This window comes from Phocoena sinus, chromosome X (genome assembly GCF_008692025.1).
Source record: "Phocoena sinus isolate mPhoSin1 chromosome X, mPhoSin1.pri, whole genome shotgun sequence".
NCBI lineage: Eukaryota > Metazoa > Chordata > Mammalia > Artiodactyla > Phocoenidae > Phocoena > Phocoena sinus.
Genome location: NC_045784.1, coordinates 61,501,989 through 61,520,462, shown reverse-complemented (window position 1 = coordinate 61,520,462; position 18,474 = coordinate 61,501,989). Strand labels below are relative to the sequence as shown.

General features: G+C 46.3%; 1 pseudogene; it reads right to left on the bottom strand.

Moving 5' to 3' along the window:
• LOC116747101 overlaps positions 1-18,155 on the bottom strand; it is a 29,530-nt pseudogene extending 11,375 nt beyond the window's left edge.
• Between the last annotated feature and the right edge of the window lie 319 nt (positions 18,156-18,474).

The following is an 18,474-nucleotide window of genomic DNA, read 5'->3' as shown; positions in this document are numbered from 1 at the left end:
ATTGCTCTCCCTGTTTTTCTTGATGAGTCTGGCTAAAAGTTTATCAATTTTGTTTATCTTCTCAAAGAACCAGTTTTAGTTTTATTGATCATTACTACTGTTTTCTTTGTTTCTATTTCATTTATTTCTGCTCTGATCTTTATGATTTCTTTCCTTCTACTAACTTTGGGGTTTTTTTTTTTCTTCTGTTCTTCTTCTTTCTCTAGTTCCTTTAGGTGTAAGGTTAGATTGTTTATTTGAAACTTTTCTTGTTTCTTGAGGTAGGATTGTATTGCTATAAACTTCCCCCTTAGAACTGCTTTTGCTGCATCCCATAGGTTTGGGGTCGTCGTGTTTTCATTGACATTTATCTCTAGGTATTTTCTGATTTCCTCTTTGATTTCTTCAGTGATCGCTCGGCTATTTAGTAACATATTGTTTAACCTCCATGTGTTTGTGTTTTTTACGTTTTATTCACTGTAGTTTATTTCTAATCTCACAGTGTTTTCGTCAGGGAGATGTTTGATATGATTTCAATTTTCCTAAATTTACCAAGGCTTGATTTGTGACACAAGATGTGATCTGTCCTGGAGAATATTCTGTGTGCACTTGAGAAGAAAGTGTAATCTGCTGTTTTCAGATGGAATGTCCTATAAATACCAATTAAATCTATCTGGTCTACTGTGTCATTTAAAGCTTGTCTTTCCTTATTAATTTTCTGTCTGGATGATCTGTCCATTGGTATAAGCGAGTTGTTAAAGTCCCCCACTATTATTGTGTTACTGTCGATTTCTTCTTTTATAGCTGTTAACATTTGCCTTATGTACTGAGTTACTCCTATGTGAAGTGCATATATATATATATATATATTTAACATCTTTATTGGAGTATAATTGCTTTACAATGGTGTGTTAGATTCTGCTTTATAATAAAGTGAAACAGCTATACATATACATATATCCCCATATCTCCTCCCTCTTGCGTCTCCCTCCCACCCTCCCTATCCCACCCCTCTAAGTGGTCACAAAGCACTGAGCTGATGTCCCTGTGCTATGCAGCTGCTTCCCAGTAGCTGTCTATTTTACATTTCGTAGTATATATAGGTCCATGCTACTCTCCCATTTCGTCCCAGCTTACCCTTCTCCTTCCCCCATCCTCAAGTCCATTCTCTACATCTGCATCTTTATTCCTCTCCTGCCCCTAGGGTTCTTCAGAACCTTTTTTTTTTAAGATTCCATATATATGTGTTAGCATACGGTATTTATTTTTCTCTTTCTGACTTACTTCACTCTGTATGACAGTCTCTAGGTCCATCCTCCTTACTACAAATAATTCAATTTCGTTTCTTTTTATGGCTGAGTAATATTCCATTGTATACATATGCCACATCTTCTTTATCCATTCACCTGGTGATGGACACTTAGGTTGCTTCCATGTTCTGGCTATTGTAAATAGAGCTGCAATGAACATTTTGGTACATGACTTTTTTTGAATTATGGTCTTCTCAGGGTATATGCCCAGTAGTGGGATTGCTGGGTCACACGGTAGTTCTATTTTCAGTTTTTTAAGGAGCCTCCATACTGTTCTCCATAGTGGCTGTATCAATTTGCATTCTCACCAAGAGTGCAGAGTGTACCCTTTTCTCCACACCCTTTCCAGCATTTATTGTTTCCAGATTTTTTTTTTTTTTTTTTTTTGCAGTACGTGGGCCTCTCACTGTTGTGGCCTCTCCGATTGCGGAGCACAGGCTCCGGACGCGCAGGCTCAACGGCCATGGCTCACGGGCCCAGCCGCTCTGCGGCATGTGGGATCTTCCCGGACCGGGGCACGAACCCGTGTCCCCTGCATCGGCAGGCAGACTCTCAACCACTGCGCCACCAGGGAAGCCCTGTTTCCAGATTTTTAAAACATCTTTATTGAAGTATAATTGCTTTACAATGGTCTGTTAGTTTCTCCTTTATAACAAAGTGAATCAGTTATACATATATATATATGTTCCCATATCTCTTCCCTCTAGTGTCTCTCTCCCTACCACCCTCCCTATCCCACCCCTCTACGTGGTCACAAACCACCTAGCTGATCTCCCTGTGCTATGAGGCTGCTTCCCAGTAGCTACCTATTTTATGTTTGGTAGTGTATATATGTCCATGCCACTCTCTCACTTTGTCACAGCTTACCCTTCCTCCTTTCCATATCCTCAGATCCATGCTCTAGTAGGTCTGTGTCTTTATTCCCGTTTTACCCCTAGCTACTTCATGACCTTTTTTTTTTCTTGGATTCCATATATATGTGTGAGCATACAGTATTTGTTTTTCTCTGACTTACTTCACTCTGTATGACAGACTCTAGGTCCATCCACCTCACTACAAATAACTGAATTTCGTTTCTTTTTATGGCTGAGTAATATTCCACTGTATATATGTGCCACATCTTCTTTACCCATCATCTGTTGATGGACACTTAGGTGGCTTGCATGTCCTGGCTATTGTAAATAGAGCTGCAATGAACATTTTGGTACATGACTCTTTTTGAATTATGTTTTTCTCAGGGTATATGCCCAGTATTGGGATTTCTGGGTCTTATGGTAGTTCTATTTGTAGTTTTTTAGGGAACCTCCGTACTGTTCTCCATAGTGGCAGTATCAATTTACATTTGCACCAACATTGCAAGAGTGTTCCCTTTTCTCCACACCCTCCCCAGCATTTATTGTTTCTAGATTTTTTGATGATGGCCATTCTGACCGGTGTGAGATGATATCTAATTGTAGTTTTGATTTGCATTTCTCTAATGATTAATGATGTTGAGCATTGTTTCATGTGTTTGTTGGCAATCTGTATATCTCCTTTGGAGAAATGTCTATTTAGGTCTTCTGCCCATTTTTGGATTGGGTTGTTTGTTTTTTTGTTATTGATCTGCTGTAAATTTTGGAAATTAATCCTTTGTCAGTTGCTTCATTTGCAAATATTTTCTCCCATTCTGAGGTTTGTCTTTTGGTTTATGGTTTCCTTCACTGTGCAAAAGCTTTTAAGTATCCCATTTGTTTATTTTTGTTTTTATTTCCATTTCTCTAGGAGGTGGGTCAAAAAGGATCTTGCTGTGATTTATGTCATAGAGTGCTCTGCCTAAGTTTTCCTCTAAGAGTTTGATAGGGTCTGGCCTTACATTTAGGTCTTTAATCCATTTTGACTTTATTTTTGTGTATAGTGTTAGGGAGTGTTCTAATTTCATACTTTTACATGTACCTGTCCAGTTTTCCCAACACCACTTATTGAAGCGGCTGTCTTTTCTCCACTGTATATTCTTGCCTCCTTTATCAAAGATAAGGTGACCATATGTGTGTGGGTTTATCTCTGGGCTTTCTATCCTGTTCCATTGATCTATATTTCTGTTTTTGTGCCAGTACCATACTGTCTTGATTACAGTAGCTTTGTAGTATTGTCTGAAGTCACTGAGCCTGATTCCTCCAGCTCCGTTTTTCTTTTTCCTGATTGCTTTGGGTATTCGGGGTCTTTTGTGTTTCCATACAAATTGTGAATTTTTTTTTCTATTCCTGTGAAAAATGCCAGTGGTAGTTTGATAGGGATTGCATTGAATCTGTAGATTGCTTTGGGTAGTAGAGTCATTTTCACAATGTTGATTCTTCCAATCCAAGAATATGGTATATCTCTCCATCTATTTGTATCATCTTTAATTTCTTTCATCAGTGTTGTAGAGTTTTCTGCATGCAGGTCTTTTGTCTCCTTAGGTAGGTTTATTCCTAGATATTTTATTCTTTTTGTTGTAATGGTAAATGGGAGTGTTTTCTTAATTTCACTTTCAGATTTTTCATCATTAGTGTATGGGAATGCAAGAGATTTCTGTGCATTAATTTTGTATCCTGCTACTTTACCAAATTCATTGATTAGCTCTAGTAGTTTTCTGGTAGCATCTTTAGGATTCTCTATGTATAGTATCATGTCATCTGCAAACAGTGACAGCTTTAATTCTTGTTGTTCTATTTGGATTCTTTTTATTTCTTTTTCTTCTCTGATTGCTGTGGCTAAAACTTCCAAAACTATGTTGAATAATAGTGGTGAGAGTGGGCAACGTTGTCTTGCTCCTGATCTTAGTGAAAATGATTTCAGTTTTTCACCATTGAGGATGATGTTGGCTGTGGGTTTGTCATATATGGCCTTTATTATGTTGTGAAAAGTTCCCTCTATGCCTACGTTCTGGAGGGTTTTTATCATAAAGGGGTGTTGAATTTTGTCGATAGCTTTCTCTGCATCTATTGAGATGATCATATGGTTTTTCTCCTTCAGTTTCTTAGTATGGTGTATCACGTTGATTGATTTGTGTATGTTGAAGAATCCTTGCATTCCTGGAATAAAGCCCACTTGATCATGGTGTATGATCCTTTTAACGTGCTGTTGGATTCTGTTTGCTAGCATTTTGTTGAGGATTTTTGCATCTATGTTCATCAGTGATATTGGCCTGTAGTTTTCTTTCTTTGTGACATCCTTGTCTGGTTTCGGTGTCAGGGTGATGGTGGCCTCCTAGAATGAGTTTGGGAGTGTTCCTCCGTCTGCTATAGTTTGGAAGAGTTTGAGAAGGACAGGTGTTAGCTCTTCTCTAAATGTTTGAGGGAATTCGCCTGTGAAGCCATCTGGTCCTGGGCTTTTGTTTGTTGGAAGATTTTAAATCACAGTTTCAATTTCAGTGCTTGCAATTGGTCTGTTCATATATTCTGTTTCTTCCTGGTTCAGTCTCAGCAGGTTGTGCATTTCTAAGAATTTGTCCATTTCTTCCAGGCTGTCCATTTTATTGGCATATAGTTGCTTGTGGTAATCTCTCATGATCCTTTGTATTTCTTCGTTGTTTGTTGTAACTTCTTTTTCATTTCTAATTTTATTGATTTGAGTCCTCTCCCTCTTTTTCTTGATGAGTCTGGCTAATGGTTTATCAATTTTGTTTATCTTCACCAAGAACCAGCTTTTAATTTTATTGATCTTTGCTATCATTTCCTTCATTTCTTTTTCATTTATCTCTGATCTGATGTGTATGATTTCTTTCCTTCTGCTAACTTTGGGTTTTTTTGTTCTCCTTTCTCTAATTGCTTTAGGTGCAAGGTTAGGTTGTTTATTTGAGATGTTTCCTTTTCTTAAGGTAGGATTGTATTGCTATAAACTTCCCTCTTAGAACTTCTTTTGCTGCATCCCATAGGTTTTGGGTTGTCGTAAACCCACTGTCATTTTCTCTAGGTTTTTTTTGCTTTCCTCTTTGATTTTTTCAGTGATCACTTGGTTATTCAGTAGTGTATTGTTTAGCCTCCATGTGCTTGTATTGTATACAGATCTTTTCCTGTAATTGATATCTAGTCTCATAGCGCTGTCATCGGAAAAGATACTTGATACAATTTCAATTTTCTTACATTTACCAAGGCTTGATTTGTGACCCAAGATATGATCTATCCTGGAGAATGTTCCATGAGCACTTGAGAAGAATGTGTATTCTGTTGTCTTTGGATGGAATGTCTTATAAATATTAATTAAGTTCATCTTGTTTAATGTATCATTTAAAGCTTGTTTTTCCTTATTTATTTTTATTTTGGATGATCTGTCCATTGGTGAATGTGGGGTGTTAAAGTCCCCTACTATGATTGTGTTACTGTTAATTTTCCCTTTTATGGCTGTTAGTATTTGCCTTATGTATTGAGGTGCTCCTATGTTGGGTGCATAAATATTTACAATTGTTATATCTTCTTCCTTTGTCGATCCCTTGATCATTATGTAGTGCCCTTCTTTGTCTCTTGTAATAGTCTTTATTTTAAAGGCTATTTTGTCTGATATGAGAATTTCTACTGCAGCTTTCTTTTGATTTCCATTTGCATCGAATATCTTTTTCATCCCCTTACTTTCAGTCTGTATGTGTTTGTAGTTCTGAAGTGGTCTCTTGTAGACAGTATATATACACATCTTGTTTTTGTATGCATTCAGCATACAAAACAATGTATGGTTGGAGCATTTAATCCATTTACATTTTAGGTAATTATCGATATGTATGTTCCTATTACCATTTTTTAAATATTGTTTTGGGTTTGTTATTGTAGGTCTTTACCTTCTCTTGTGTTTCCTGTCTAGAGAAGTTCCTTTAACATTTCTTGTAAAGCCGGTTTGGTTGTGCTGAATTCTCTTAAGTTTTCCTCATCTGTAGATGCTTTAATTTCTCTGTTGAATCTGAATGAGATCCTTCCTGGGTAGAGCAATCTTGGTTGTAGTTTTCTCCCTTTTATCACTTTAAATATGTCTTGCCACTCCCTTCAGGCCTGCAGAGTTTTTGGTGAAAAATCAGCTGTTAACCTTATGGGGATTTGCTTGTATGTTATTTGTTGTTTTTCCCTTGCTGCCTTTAATATTTTGTCTTGATTTTCAATTTTTGATAGTTTGATTAATATGTGTCTTGGTGTGTTTCTCCTTGGATTTATCCTATATGGGACTCCCTGTGTTTCCTGGACTTGATTGACGATTTCTTTTTCCATATTAGGGAAATTTTCAACTATAATCTCTTCAAATATTTTCTCAGTCCCTTTCTTTATCTCTTGTTCTTCTGGGACCCCTGTAGTTCGAATGTCGATGCGTTTAATGTTGTCCCAGAGGTCTCTAGGACTGTCCTTAGTTCTTTTCATTCTTTTTTCTTTATTCTGCTCTGCAGTACTTATTTCCACTATGTTATCTTCCAGATCACTTATCTGTTCTTCTGCCTCAGTTATTCTGCTATTAATTACTTCTAGAGAATTTTTCATTTCATTTATTGTGTTGTTCATCATTTGTTTGCTCTTTAGTTCTTCTAGGTCCTTGTTAAACTTTTCTGCATTTTCTCCATTCTATTTCCAAGATTTTCAATCATCTTTACTATCATTACTCTGAATTCTTTTTCAGGTACACTGCCTATTTACTCTTCATTTGTTTGGTCTGTTGTGTTTTTCCTTTCACCTTCATCTGTTGTCTGTTTCTCTGTCTTCTCATTTTGCTTATCTTACTGTGTTTGGGGTCTCCTTTTCTCAGGCTAAAGGATCGTAGTTCCCACTGTTTTTGGTGTCTGCTCCCAGTGGCTAAGTTTGGTTCAGTGGGTTGTGTAGGCTTCCTGGTGGCAGGGACTATTGCCTATGTTCTGGTGTATAAGGCTGGATCTTGTCTTTCTGGTGGGCAGGACCTCGTCCAGTGGTATGTTTTGGGGGTGTCTGTGACCTTATTATGATTTTAGGTAGCTGTTCTGCTGATGGGTGGGCTTGTGTTCCTGTCTTACTAGTTTTTTGGCATAGAGTGTCCAGCACTGTAGCTTGCTCATTGTTGAGTGGAGCTGGGTCTTAGCATTGAGGTGGATATCTCTGGGAGAGAGTCCCCATTTGATATTACATGGAGCTGGGAGGTCTCTGGTGGACCAATGTCCTGAACTCGGCTCTCCTACCTCAGAGGCACAGGCCTGATACCCGACCGGAGCACCAAGATCCTGTCAGCCACACGATAATTACTCTTTCCTGTGGTGGGCCAACAGTGGGGCAGGGAGAGTGGTTTGTCCAAGCTAAAATCCAGCTGGAGGAGGTCATGGAGAGGACATAACGGCTGGTTGAACGGAGAGGTGGACCAAGACAATTCCGCGACTTGACTATCAGTTTAGCGTATGCGCCTTCCCCATATTTATAATTGCTATATCTTCTTCTTGGATTGATCTCTTGATCATTATGCAGTGCCCTTCCTCTTCTCTTTTAAAATTCTTTATTTTAAAGTCTATTTTATCTAATATGAGTATTGCGACTCCACCTTTCTTTTGATTTTCATTTGCATGGAATCTTCTTTTCCATCCCGTCACTTTCAGTCTGTATGTGTCCCTGTGTCTGAAGTGGGTCTCTTGTAGACAGCCTATAGATGGGTCTTGTTTTTATATCCATTCAGCGAGCCTGTGTCTTTTGTTTGCAGCATTTAATCCATTCACATTTAAGGTAATTATCAATATGTATGTTCGTATTACCATTTTCTTAATTGTTCTGTGTTAGTTTTTGTGTGTCTTGTTTTTTCTTGTGTTTCCCGCTTAGAGAATTTCCTTTAGCATTTGTTGTAGAACTGGTTTGGTGGTGCTGAACTCTCTTAGCTTTTGCTTGTTTGTAAAGCTTTTGATTTCTCCATCAAATCTGAATGAGATCCTTACTGGGTAGAGTGTTCTTTGCTGTAGGTTCTTCCTTTTCATCACTGTAAATATATCGTACCACTCTCTTCTGGCTTGCAGATTTTCTGCTGAGAAATCAGCTGTAAACCTTATGGGAGTTCCCTTGTATGTTATTTGTCGTTTTTCCCTTGCTGCTTTTAATAATTTTTCTGTCTTTAATTTTTGTCAATTTGATTACTATGTGTCTCGGCGTGTTTCTCCTTGGGTTTATCCTGCCTGGGACTCTGTGTGCTTTCTGGACTTGGGTGGCTATTTCCTTTCCCATGTTTGGGAAGTTTTTGACTATAATCTCTTCAAATATTCTCTTGGGTCCTTTCTCTCTCTCTTTTCCTTCTGGGACCCTTATAATGCGAATGCTTGTGCGTTTAACATTGTCCCCGAGGTCTCTTAAGCTGTCTTCATTTCTTTTCATTCTTTTTTCTTTATTCTGTTCCGCGGCAGTGATTTCCACTGTTCTGTCTTCCAGATCACGTACTCGGCCTTCTGCCTCAGTTATTCTGCTATTGATTCCTTCTAGTGTAGTTCTCATTTCAGTTATTGTATTGTTCGTCTCTGTTTGTTTCTTTAATTCTTGTAGGTCTTTGTTAAACATTTCTTGCATTTTCTCAATCCTTGACTCCACTCTTTTTCCAAGGTCCTGGATCATCTTCACTATCATTTTTTTGAATTCTTTTTCTGGAAAGTTGCCTATCTCCACTTCATTTAGTTGTTTTTCTGGCGTTTTATTTTGTTCCTTCATCTGGGACATAGTCCTCTGCCTTTTCATTTTGTCTGTCTTTCTGTGATTATGGTTTTTATTCCATGGGCTGCACGGTTGTTTTTCTTGCTTCTGCTGTCTGCCCTCTGGTGGATGAGACTACCTAAGAGGCTTGTGCAACCTTCCTGATGGGAAGGAGTGGTGGTGGGTAGAGCTGCATGTTGCTCTGGTGGGTAGAGCTCAGTAAAATTTTAATCCAGTTGTCTGCTGATGGGTGGGGCCGTGTTCCCTCCTTGTTGGTTGTTTGGGTCAGGCCACCCAGCACTGGAGCCTACAGGCTCTTTGATGGGGCTAATGGTGGACTCTGGGAGGGCTTATGCCAATGAGTACTTCCCAGAACTTCTGCTGCTAGTGTCCTTATCCCCGCGTTGAGACACAGCCACCCCCACCTCTGTAGACGTCCCTTGGACACTAGCAGGTAGGACTGGTTCAGTCTCCTATGGGGTCACTGCTCCTTCCCCCTGGGTCCTGATGCACAGACTACTTTGTGTGTGCCCTCCAAGCGTGGAGTCTCTGTTTCCCCCAGTCCTGTTGAAGTACTGCAATCAACTCCCGCTGGCCTTCAAAGTCTGGTTCTCTGGGGATTCCTCCTCCCGTTGCTGGACCCCCGGGTTGGGAAGCCTGATGTGGGGCTCAGAACCTTCACTGCAGTGGACAGACTTCTTCTTTAAAAAAATAATTAAATTAATTAATTTAGTTTTGGCTGTGTTGGGTCTTTGTTGCTGCGTGTGGGCTTTCTCTAGTTGCGGCGAGCAGGGGCTACTCTTCATTGCCGTGTGTGGGTTTCTCAGTGTGGTAGTTTCTCTTGTTGCAGAGCAGGGGCTCTAGGTGCACAGGCTTCAGTAGTTGTGGCTTTCAGGCCCTAGAGTGCAGGCTCAGTAGTTGTGGCACACAGGCTCAGCTGCTCCACAGCATGTGGGATCTTCCCGGACCAGTGCTTGAACCCGTGTCCCCTGCATTGGCAGGCAGATTCTTTTTTTTTTTTTTCTTGGCAGGCAGATTCTTAACCGCTGTGCCACCAGGGAAGCCCTGCAGTGGGCAGACTTCTGTGGTATAGTTGTTCTCCAGTTTGTGAGTTGCCCACCCAGCAGTTATGTGATTTGATTTTATCGTGATTGCGCCCCTCTTACTGTCTCATTGCGGCTTCTCCTTTGTCTTTGGATGTGGGATATCTTTTTTGGTGAGTTCCAGTGTCTTTTTGTCGATGATTGTTCAGCAGTTAGTTGTGATTCCGGTGCTCTCACAGGAGGGAGGAGCACACGTCCTTCTACTCCACCGTCTTGAACCAATCTCCTCCATTGACATTTAAAGTGGTTTTTTGTAGGTATGTACTTATTGCTATTTTGTTATTTGTTTTCTGGTTGTTTTTGTAGTTCTTCTCCATTGCTTTCTTCTTTCAGTGTCTCTCTTGTGATTTGATGATTTTCTTCAGTGTTAGGTTTGTGTTACTTTCTCTCTAGTTTTGGTATATCTATAGTAGGTCTTTGATTTGTGGTTACCATGGAGTTCACTTATGTTGATCTATATCTATTTGATTTAAACCGATAGTCATTTAAGTTCAAACACATTCTGAAAGCTCTACATTTTTTACTCACCTCCCAACATTTTGTGTTTTTGATGTCATATTTCACATCTTCATGTCTATCATTTAACTATTTATTGTAGTTACAGTTGATTTTACAATTTTTGTCTTTTAACCTTTGTACTAGCTTATTTAACTGGTAAATACCCAGCCTTTATGATATAATTGCTTCACCAGTATATTTTCCCCATCCTTTAATTTCTTATTTCCTGTTGTAGCCATTTTTTTTTTTTACTTCAAGAAGACTTTTTAAGCCTTCTTGTAAGGTTGGTTTAGTATTGATGAACTCTTTTAATGTTGGCTTTTCTGAGAAGCCTTTATCTCTCCTTCAATTCTGAATGATAGCCTTGCTGGGTAAACTATCCTAGGTTGTAGGGTTTTCCCTCTCATCACTTTAAATCTTATCATGCCACTGTCTTCTGACCTGCAAAGTTTATGCAGAAAAATTACCTGATAGGCTTAAAGGACTTCCCTTGTATGTGACTCTTGGTTTTCTCTTGCTACCTTCAGAATTCTCTCTTTAACTTTTGCCCTTTTAATTATATGTCTTGATGTGGGTGTGTATGGGTTCATTTTGTTTGGGACTCACTGTGCTTCCTCTGTGTTTCTTTCTTCAGATTAGGGAAGTTTTCAGCCATAATTTCATCAAATACATTTTCAACCCCTTTCTCTCTCTCTTCTCCTCTGGGACCCCTATAATGCAAATGTGAGTATGCTTGATGTTGTCCCACAGGTCCCTTAAACTATTCTCATGTAAAAAAATTTTTTTGCACTTATGACTGAGTGATTTCCATTATTCTACTTTCCAGACTGCTTATGTGTTCTTCTCTGTCACCTAATCTGCTGTTAATTCCCTTTAGTGTATTTGTAATTTCAGTTATTATATTCGGCTCTAACTGGTCCTTTTTATATTTTCTAGTTCTTTGTTAAAAATTCTCACTGTGTTCGTGTATTCTTTTCCCCAGTTCAGTTAGCATTCATATTACTACTGCTTTGAACTCTTCATCAATTAAATTATTTATCAGGTTCCTTTGTGTTTTCTTCAGCATTTTTTCTTGTCCTTAATTTGAAACATATTCCCCTGTCTACTCATTTTTTAAAAACTTTCTCTGTGTCTATGAAATTAGGTGAGACAGTTATGTATCCCAGTCTTGAGGGTGTGTTCTTGGGTGAGACTATCCCTGTTCAGTCTGCATGTGCCCAGTGACTCTGGAGGGAGAGCTAGATATGAAGTGAGCATGGGCTGCATCTTCCCTTAGGGTGTGGTGGCAGTCACTGCCCGGGTGGGAAACAGGTCCGGAGTTGAAGGGGCTAGAGCCAGAACAAGGTGTGAGCTGGGGCTTCTTCTATGATCAATGGCCCTCACTGCCCTTTCAGGTGTGGGTTTGGGTCCTGAGGGGCTAGAGTAAGAGCCCTGAGGAAGTTGGGTTTCTCGTGGTTGTGATGGCACTCTCCCCATTGCTCTAGGATATAGCTGGGCCCTGAGGGCTTGGGGCAGTATTTCTGTGCTGGTTTCACTTTTTCCCCAGTCTGCACATAGTAGTTAGAGGCTGGGGGAATGGGCTCTGACACAGAGGGGTTCAGGCCGGAGGGGTTGTTGCCATACAACTGAGCTGGTCCCACACCCAACATAGAGTGCACTGGGAAGGGAGTTCCTGTGATGGCAGTCTCCAGCCTGTAGTTAGCTTCACTCTCTCCAGAGTGTCTGCAGGGACACATGACCTGGAATGACTGTCTCTACTGGTCAGAGGCAGGTCCAAGGCCTAAGATACTCTGTTTCCTCGAAGTGCACACACACTCATTGGTAATAGCCTCAGCTCTGTGGGGAGCAGTGCCAGAGCAAGAGGGGCTAGAACATAAGCCTGCTACAGGCTGGGTGGGGCACTGGGTACATTCTAGGAATCGAGCCAGAGGCCTGGGCAGCAATCAAGCCCACCTTCTCCAGGGAGGGGTTTGAGGGGAAGGATTAAGTCCCACGAACGTTCTTTTCTGACCCTGAGATCTGTGACTGTCCCATCCCACCTGTGGTCTGTCCACCTGAGCTCATGCCATGAACTCTGGAAGGGAGCCAGGGTGAGAATATGGGGGAAGGGTGGACCCAAGTGCTCCCCATTGTCCAGGTGCAGTCACTCCTTACTTCCCATCGTCACTGTGCCCATCCTGCCCCTGTCCTGGGTAGCTCATGTTGGGTGGCCTCATATATGGGTCCCCTGATTCTAAGATGAGCTACTCTGAGGAGCCACCCTTCCCATTCTCATTCCATCCACACCCACAGTAGTTGTCAGACATCATAGGATCACAGAGTAGGATCGAGAGCCACCTCCAGCGAATCCAACATTCCGAGTATCCCGAAACCCTGTCGTGGGGTTTGGTGACTTATGCATCATCACCCTCCCATGTTTTGGGAATTTAAAGACAAGCCTTGAACAAAACAGATCCGACCCTTGCTTTTGTTCATTCGATGCCTTCCAGAACCTGGACCGGCCTCTACTCCCTTTACTCCCTGAATCACATCTTTCTCCCTCAAGGGAGATTACTCCTGATTACATTTATTCACACACAGGGACACACAGTCACCAACCTTGAATGGCCAATCTACCATCATACCCGCTTTTGTGTAGTAAAACACTGGTCTTTCGGGAAGGGTGTCAGGCAGAACCACCCTCACCTCACTAAAACACGTCTGTCGCTCTGAGTCTCAGGATGGTACAGCCCTGGGTCCTGGCTGAGGGAAAGAAGTGCTCCCCAACTTCGAGTGAGGGGGAAATTGAACATGGAGTTCAGACTCAATCTCGTGTGTCCTAACGAGGCAGTCTGGGAGATTGAGCTTGGACACGGAAATATCATTTCCAGGAAAATCTGTGTCATGGGGCTGGTGGAAGAGTATTTGACGGGGACCATGCAACAACACAGACCGACTAACCACACTTGCCATAGAACCTGACGGGCCAATTTCCACTCAAGGGTGTACAGACGACCCGGCTGGAGGACGGTGGTCAGCTGGCTACGGCAGGCAGGATGTGAATGCTTCCAGATTGGAGCTCTGGAAGGCGGTCATGAGTTCCTGCTGATGGGAAGGGTGAATGGCAGAGATGAATGGGAACCGCCAGACCCCAGAGGAGGAGGGGGGTTTGGAGAGAACTAGAAGAGGGCCTTCGGGGAAAGGGAGGAGGTGCCAATGTGGCCAGGCAGAGCACACACAGGACCCAGACCGGGGACACTCCGCTGGCTTGTCTGCAGGGATGGTAGCAGAGACTGGCCTAGAGTCCCCACCACAGGCTACCAGAGATACCATTCTGGAAAAGGCTGTGAGGTGGAACAGCGCCCCGCCCCGGCCCCCTACCCCGACCCCTACCCCTCCACAGAGAAGGCAGAACACAGAATATGAGAGGTACTTTAATTGGAAACTGCTGTGTAACTGGGGCGGGGCAGGGGCAAAACAAGGGGGAGAGGAAGCCCTAGGTGAGGAAGAACAGGAGGGAACGAGCTTGGCCACAGCTCCAGGGCCCCAAAGGTACCAGCTGCTCCTCTTGCAGGAAGACGCTGGGCTCAACCTGTGAAACAGCAGAGTCAGGGAAGAGCCTCAAGCCAGGGCCAGCCCGCAGCCCTGCTGAACAGCCAGGACTGTGGGAAGGGGTACGGTGTGTGTAACACTCACTTCAAAGGGTCTGCGACTTGTCAGCCAGGTACTGCATGGCGGCTGCAACAGGGACAGGCATTACCAGGCGCTCCAGACACAGGGATATAGAAGCCTGTCCCCCATCCCCCTGAGGAACCGCCTAGCCCTGAAGCCTGAAACCCCTCCAGACCTGATGCAAAGAGCTCTGGGCCTGATCACTCCCTACCACCCAAATTGAATGTGGAACCGGTTCCTAAAGGGAAACAAAGTGTGCCAGCAGCTCTCATGCTGTGGGCCGTGCCACAACCACTCAGAACTTGTCACACACACAAACAAACAATCCAACAAGAACCTTAGAAGCCACACCAAGCAGCAGTTCAAAGGAAAAATCAACGAGGCATCTCTAAAAGTCCTATCAGAAGGACATTCCCTAGGACTGGTCTGGTTGTCAAAGTGTGCATGCAGTCCAGACAGTACTTTGCTATTTGTACACACGCCCAGCTGTACATGCACAACCAGCTCCAGGGGGAGGCCTGAGAGGTTCTCCTCCCCACAGGGATGATCGTCCCTGCCAGGCCCACCGCACCTGCAGCCCACCCCCACCCCAGGTGCCCACCCGGTTCTGCACTAAGACACCGCTCTCCGGCCCTGGTTCCTCATACCAAGTTGCTCCTTAAGTTCGTCTACTTCTCTCTCTAGCTCGAGACACTAGGCCAGCAGACAGAGGAGGAAGAGAAATGATTAGTATACTCTGGCCTCCTCTCTCCTCCACCTTCTCCTCTCCCCTGGGCCCTCCACCCCAAAGCCAGGGGGCCTGACTGGCAAGGGCTCCTCAGTGGAAAGGAGGTGGGCTCCCTCCGTGGGGTACGTGATGGGGGCAGGGGAGGGGTCGCCCACACATGTCAGCTGAACTTGGACCCAGATCCCACCCTCGAGTTTGGGCCTGCATTTCCAGGATGCAGAGGAAGCATTACCCAAGGACAGCAGGGCGTTCCCAGTGGCTGCTGCTGCGTTTCCGGTCTTGGGGGATGGTCAAGTGGCTCCCGGTCACCTGAGAGGGAAAGGACACACAATCCAGCTTCCCAGGCTCCCAGTGAGGTGGAAAGGGCCAAGGGGGCTCTAAAGTGAGGTGAGGCAGCACCACCCTCTGCTGGCAACCAGCCGCCCCTGCTCTCCCCAGCGGCTGGAACCTTGTCTCTGGGCCTGCCTCCCCTGTTCCCCGGGCGCAGCCATTTCGCCATTGTGGTCCCCAAACAATGTGGCCCTGGATTCGACCCTCCCAGAGCTGCACCCACAGCCAGCACGTGGGAGAGCAATGTGGCCGAACAGCACTTAACAGAAAAGGCTGTTCCCCTGCAAGTCTACACCCGGAGCAGCTGTTTGGGGCACTGCCACCGATCACCCCGGTCGCACAAACCCCACACAGGATGATGTGGCTCAAGGCCAGCCCTGCCAGCACCCCGTCTCCTGTGGGAGAAGCTGCCTGGGAGCAAGGCTGTGCCCCCAGCCGAGACAGAGGCAGAGGTTTCTGTCCTCAACCCCTCTTCCCTCCCCTCCAATCAAACCCACGACAGTCACCTGAGGGGGCAGGCCCCCTGGGCATGACTACTCCCCGGTTCAGGGCCAAGGGTTCTGAGTGTCCTGGATCTTGGGGGCTTCGGGTGTTGACGTCGCCACTGCTGGCTTTTCTACGATGCATGCGCAGATAAGATGCCGCTGGCCTGTGAGTTAGCAGCTGAAACAAAAATTTCTCACCGATTTGGATTAAGGAAGTGTGTGTGTGTGTGTGTGTGTGTGTGTGTGTGTGAGAGAGAGAGAGAGAGGGAGAGAGAGTGAGAGAGAGAGAGATGTGTGATTCCTGCCAGGGTGAGGCAGGGAACTGGGAAGGGAATTGAAAGGCTGATCTCATTAGTACTTTCACCCTCTGTCATCCCCAGGCCAGCAGGCAGAGCTGATCTAGGGACAACAGTGGGACACTGAGAGACCAGGCCCCCTGCAAGGAAGGTCTGGGGAACAGCTAGGAAGGAGGATTTAGGAAGCTGGTGAGTCTAAATACTGAGGCTTTCCGGGGAAGCTTTTAAGGGATCCCCCTACCCAATTCAGCTACCAGCCCTCCCTTCCATCCCAGCCCAAGTCTCTCAGAGGAGGCTGGAAAGAGGCCAAGGGTGGAGAACCGGGCCCAGGACACCCGAAGTGCTACCTTAATGTTTGTCCCTAGGAAAAGGAGCCCGATCTGGCATCGTAATGACCCAGTGACCGAGGGGCACCCAATGCTGACCTCTGAGGAGTGGACAGAGGCAGCATGGGTGAAGACGTATGCCCTGGGTGCTGTGGGGGGGGGGTAAAAGTGGGGAGAGAGGAGGAGCATGGCCTACTCACCTGGCCCTTTGGGGCTGGGTCTCTATTTGGGTCCTTATCTTCTCCCGCCACCGCCTCAGATTCCGTTGCCCATCTGACCACGGATTTCTTCCCAGCACCGCTGTGCTCGGACTGTTTGGTTCCCAAAAGGACCAAGGTATAACTCTTGGGTCTCCCAGGCTGCGGAATACCAGAGATTGGGGGGAAGGTGGCCGGTTCCACGGGAGTTGCCGAGATTCGCTGACCCCGGGAACGGAAGGTTTCCCCCAGGGCAACTTTGGATGCTCCCCCGACGGATTTCTTCTCCTGGGCTCCGTTCTTCCTAGGAGTGACCCGCGGCAGGCCACCTGCAGCAGGAGCAGAAGCAGAAGCAGAAGCAGCAGCAGCAGCAGCAGCAGCAGCTCCTGGGTAGCTGGGCTTGCTGCCCCCCTTCCCCCACAGCACGCTCTGCATTTTCTTAGGGGAAGAGATGCCCTGCTCTCCCACGCCCTGCCTTTCCACAACCGAAGAGAGTCCTCGCGGAGCCGACGACAGGGAAGAGCCTGTCACGTGAAGGAAATTCTCCCTGGCTTGGAACTTCGAGTGTCTGGGAGTGTCCCCGGGATCCTCGGGTCTGCTGGGCCTGGCCTGGCCTCCTCCTCTGGGGTAAGTGCTCACCGTCATCAGCTGTGTCTCACTGAATTCATCTGAGGACTCGGAGTCAGACAGCAGCCAGGTCAGGCCTTCCGCGGATCGCCGCTGGCGATCCGCAGCCACGTTCAATCTACGCTTAGTGCCTCTCTTAGGGTTCCCCAAGGCCCGGCCCGCTTCAGGCCCACCGAGGTGGAGAGGGTCGGCTGGAGCCGTCGGCGCCTCCCCACAGCTCTGGCCGGGCTCTCCTCGACCGCCGGGACCCGCCTCGAGGCGCAGTGTCAACACGGTGGACTCTTTGAAGGCAGTGGAGCTCTCCGGGGACGGGTACCTGCGGACGCCCAGCACGTCCTGGTCGGTCAGCTGCTGCAGGTTGGCCTCCTCGGCCTCCTCAGACTGCTCGATCAGGTCCAGGAGGTCCCTCGCGTGGTCATCTGGGGAGCCAGGTCCACCTTCCCTGCCCCACAGCACTGGCCATCGCGCTTCCAGCATCTCCCGCTCAGACTCGAAGCCCTCGGGGTCCGGTTATCTGCGGAAGCCCAGCACGTCCTGGTCGGTCAGTTGCTGCAGGTTGGCCTCCTCAGACTCCTCGATCAGGTCCAGTAGGTCCCTCGCATGGTCATCTGGGGAGCCAGGTCCGCCTTCGCGGCCCCACAGCACCGGCCCTCGCGCTTCCAGCATCTCCCGCTCAGACTCGAAGCCCTCGGGGTCCGGGTATCTGCGGACGCCCAGCACGTCCTGGTCAGTCAGCTGCTGCAGGTTGGCCTCCTCAGACTCCTCGATCAGGTCCAGGAGGTCCCTCATGTGGTCATCTGGGGAGCCAGGTCCGCCTTTGCGGCCCCACAGCACCGGCCCTCGCGCTTCTAGCATCTCCCGCTTCAACTGGAAGCCCTCGGGGTCCGGGAAGCCGCCTCCGCCCTCGCCGCTCCGCGGCTCCTCAGGCTCAGGACCTGGGTCGGGTCCCCGCTGGACGCCGGCCCGCTCCTTGCCCTTTGGGCGGACACGCCTTCTCCACACAAACACCTCATCCGGGGAGCTCATGTCGCGACCCGGGCGGCCCCGGAACCGGGTCGACGGTCGATGGCCCGAGTCGCGGTCGCGGTCACGGTGGGCTAGGCGTGCGGCGCTCAGAATGCGGCGTCAGCCACCTCACGCGCCGCACGAGCTCGCCTCAAAAGAAAGGACGCGCCACTTTCAGCGCGCCTCCCACGCCCGCGCAGCAGCCTCCTCACTGGTCCGGCCGCCGCCAACCAGGGAGCGCCTTGTTCACCCGCCCCCTCGAAGCCTAACCAATGGGGTCGAGGGCCTTTGGTTTGCTCGCAAGCCGGTGGGTGGTCCGGGCAGTTG